The following is a 5,000-nucleotide window of genomic DNA, read 5'->3' on the forward strand; positions in this document are numbered from 1 at the left end:
TATATGGAGAATAGGTTAAATTCAAAGTCATAAATAAAATCCCCATGTAGAAAATTTATACTGATTATACTTTTCGTTATACCTGGTATCAAAATGTAAGATTAGTTCGTATTGCCTCGCACTCGTTTTGGCCAAGATATGAATGTGTGTTAACAGAAATAAGAGTTGGTAAATGATCGAAGTTTTCCCTGTTCTGAGCGTATTTTTTAAAAGCCATTTGGTGATACTGAGCTTAAAAGTAGGCAACGAAAGTGGAGAAATGGTTATCGAGGCATTGTACAATAACTTGAGAGTTTGGAATTCTAGGTTTTATTGAAAGATAAATTCATTGTCATATTACTTTACTTCACTTGGCCAAAATATATACATAATTTTTCTCTGTGCTATCGATGCCGTAATATTGGACAAAGAAGATAAAACTCTGACAGTATAAGACATATTATGTATTCCAGAATAAACATGAAGGATGTAAATTAAATAAATCACTTTTGCATGCCTGTATTAGAACAAGAATTTTTGTATGCCGGGATTCTACGAGGGAATTAATTTAACTTATATTTTCCTCAACATATTGATTAGAAATACTGAGGGGCATGAGTTTAGTTACAAATATGAACAACGTCTCAGTAGTATTCAAATCCAGCAATGTAAATAATAAAACTGATCAGAATTCCTGTTAATACCAATCTGCATATTTAAATTTCGCTTTCAACATTCATCGTAACTGATGCGGGAACGTCGGTAGGGAATACAATTATACTCTAAGTTATTTACTATTCAGAAACGACACATATAGATTCGATACTATATATTCAATAATAACAAATAAAAATTACTATACGAGGAAAAATCTTGAAGCGTATTTTTAAGGCGTGTTTAAAATTCAAACATATTCCACTGTACTCAGCTACCTTTAAACATATAGAAGGCTACGACCGATTAATAGTTACATAGGGAAGAACAATTAGATGAGAGGAATGAGTATACTTTTTTATAAATGTAAAGATATATATATATATATATATATATATATATATATATATATATATATATATGTGTGTGTGTGTGTGTGTGTGTGTGTATATATATATATGTATATTTATTTATACATGTATATATATTTTTTCACATATTTACACGCAATCTTGAACTGTTTCAGGTTTTATCTATAAAGCTTATAATTTCCTTTAATTTTTTTGTAATATCTCTCTCTCTCTCTCTCTCTCTCTCTCTCTCTCTCTCTCTCTCTCTCTCTCTCTCTCTCTCTCTCTCTCTCTCTCTCTCTCTGTATATGTATATATATATATATATATATATATATATATATATATATATATATATATATATATATATATATATATATATATATATATATATATATATATATATGTATATATATATATATATATATATATATATATATATATATATATATTTATATATATATATACATATATATGTGTATGTATACATATATATGCATATATATATATATATATATATATATATATATGCATGTATGTATTATGTATGTATATATATGTGTGTGTGCATGTGTAAATGAATGAGTATCAATACGAGCGTTTATGTAATGTAAAATGCCATTGCTTTATTAATTCCATTTTGTATGCATAGATATGAGGCTCTTAACGATTTTATTCAGTGGTTTAAAAAGCAGATTCATAACTAATTTTAGGTATGGTCAATATGTTTAGAGTGTAGATTCCGAGTCCATTTCTAGAAACTTGTACAAGAGATAAATTCTTTTCCTCTGGAAGCTTATTTCGCCTGAACTAAAGAATTCAGCACTTTTCTCAAAACATATCTTGGAAATTTGTCTTTTTCTCCCCTTTTTATTCCAGGTCAAAAGTTTGGACATTGATATTGTTAAAAATGTTTGTTGAGGACTAACTAGCCATCTACATGGAAAGGCCAGTACGATTAAGTCTGCTCTCAGGAACTGGAACAACCAGAATGAAACTGATGACACCATTCGAAAGGAAGAATTTCATATCCAAAAGAATGAAGATTTAGAGGAGGAGTTAAGGAAAAAGTTGTCTTGTGTTGAAGAGCTTCGAAAAGCTCTTGTTGATGCTCAGGAAATGATAAGGAAAATTGGAAGCAAAAACAAGGAACTTTCCTCGAATAACGAGTAACTAAAGAAGAAAAACCAAGAATGGGAGGATGCCATGATTAAGAAAGAAAAGGATATCGAACAACTGAAGGACTTCCTCGCTCACAAAGAAACAGAACTTGAAAAGAACACAGGAAAAATACTCGAACTGGAGATGAAGAAAATGTGAATGAGGTGTGCATCGCCTATCTCGAGGACAAGGTGAAGGTCCATGTAGCGGAGAGAAAGAAGATGAGGAAAGAGCTGGTAGGAAGCCCGCGAGTCTCACACCAAGAAGTTCATGTTCCTTGAGCAATAATAATAATAATAATAATAATAATAATAATAATAATAATAATAATAATATTATTATTATTATTATTATTTAAAAAATAATATTAAAAGTAGTAATAATAAGATATTAACAGTAAAAATGATAAAAATAATAATAATAAGAATAATAATAATAAAGTATAGTACTATGAGTTGGACCGATACCTTTCAATATGGCCGCCAGAGGTCACAAGATCGGCAGGAGATCGCCACGCTAGGTATTGACGCTCTGTGGAATACATTGAATGAAAAAAAAAAGATTGTGGAGCTGTTGAGATGAGCTGTTCTTCTACAAATATGCAACATAAGAACAGCTGATAAGCTTAGGTATCGGGGTGATGTGTAGAAGTGAAAGAGAAATTAGAGTAGGTTCATGGATGGAGCAAGGTGTTTTGAATAGCATGTAGGATGACAGTTTATTCAAAAGTATTATGTAGAGGGAGATGAAGACATAGAAAGGGTTCACCAGTGTTACACACGATGCTAATGTACCTTCTGTACACATGCACATGCATGAGGTGATTATCTTTTGGATGTTTTGTGGTGCATGTATTCATCCATTTAATATAATATAATATATATATATATATATATATATATATATATATATATATATATATATATATATATATATATAATATAATATAATATATATATATATATATATATATATATATATATATATATATATATATATATATATATTATATATATATATATATATAGTATGTATATATATATATATATATATATATATATATATATATATATATATATATATATATATATATATATATATTTATATATATACTATATAATTATAGATAGATAGATAGACATATATGCACACACACAAACACACGCACATATATACATATATCACACACATATAAATATATACTGTATATACATATATATATATATATATATATATATATATATATATATAAATATATATATATTTTTTTTTTTTTTTCTTTATGTTTTTCCTGGCGATTTAGTTTGAAATATTCTCTGTTAGACAGGTAGCAAAAATTTCAGGTAATTTAGCCTTGTGATTCTGACTTCGGGGGTCCAGGAAAACATAAAAAAAAAGAGGAAAACAAAAGGGGAATTTCATATGAGCGTAAGGCTCTTACTATTGAGGAAAATATTATGTAAACACGTGGGCAAACTTGCAGTAGTGTATTTACATAAATGACATTAGTACGGGAAAGAGGAATGCAAGTAGATTATTGATCCTGAAGGGGATTCCTACGGGATGGATGAAACTGGGGGATTCCAGACACAGTCCAAGAAGCTTCCACGATATAGGGTCCCTCTGAAATGAGAGATATGCCCATTATACGCCAGTAATGAAAATAGACAAAAGAATAATGAATTCAAAGCTGCACTGAGGGTGCCAAGGGGCTTCGATGAATTAATAATAGCTTAGCACTGCCGACACTCGAGGAGCACGGACATTTGACAAGAGATTCGGTGATTACTGGTACTCAAATTAGGTAAATGTTACGAGACAAAAGCGTGACTGAATGGAGGTCTCCAGAGCACTTTACCGTAAGGCAGATTTGGTGCCAGCGCAGAAAGTGGTCTGTGGATGACTTGCGATTTCCGAGGGCGAGTTTCTTCCACATGGTGAGATGCAAGGGGTTCCGTAAAAGGGCAAGACGATGGGGACTTCTCAAAATTCCAAGCAGATGGAGTGTCCGGCCAGCCTCCAAGGGAACACGTGGTTTGGGGCCGATGCACAGAGGAGAAGTATACTTTGAAAAGGGCCGCGTGGTTAGCTAAGGGCATGGCGCGCCAGGGGTATGTGGCTTGGTCCTTACTCCATCCTATCCAACGCACGTGTGAGAGCGAGGCCTCGTGGTTTGTCGCTTTTATCCCCTCCTATGGGGCAGGGGGCACGTCCAATCACATAGGTAGTTGAGTCATGTACAGCTGATGCCCGCAGGGGGGTTTTGCCTGTAAGAAAACGACCATACAGATTTACTTTTGCCTCGGAAAGGAATTACCTACTTAAAGGGAGTGGCCTTCAATCCATTTTAATCTCTTATATTCTGACCGTGCAAAATATCGAAATATCGATCGGCCGACAGTAAATGAAAACAACAACAAAATAGGAAAAGGGGGAAGCAATTTGCTAGCGAGTTCTTGCTAATTATGATTATATATATATATATATATATATATATATATATATATATATATATATATATATATATATATATATATATTGTATATATATATTGTATATTTATATATATGTGTGTGTGTGTATTTAACAGCATTATTGGTACATCAGATTTAGATCTCAAAAACCGAGAGCTTCCATCAAAGGATTCGTGATACAGAATAAGTAAATTAAATTCTCATCCTCTTATGGGGAAAAAGCCTTGATATAATCTTGAACTCATTCTAAAAGAATCTTAAATTTGCATAAGGTTGATTTTCCAAGAGGCTGCTCCTCCTTCACTTCCAGTAGTAGTTTAAAATATTGGAGAAAACCAAATATCCCTTCTTTTTACCTCCGAGGTCTAAACAAGAACATTTT

This window comes from Macrobrachium rosenbergii, chromosome 10, assembly GCF_040412425.1.
Source record: "Macrobrachium rosenbergii isolate ZJJX-2024 chromosome 10, ASM4041242v1, whole genome shotgun sequence".
NCBI classification, from domain to species: domain Eukaryota; kingdom Metazoa; phylum Arthropoda; class Malacostraca; order Decapoda; family Palaemonidae; genus Macrobrachium; species Macrobrachium rosenbergii.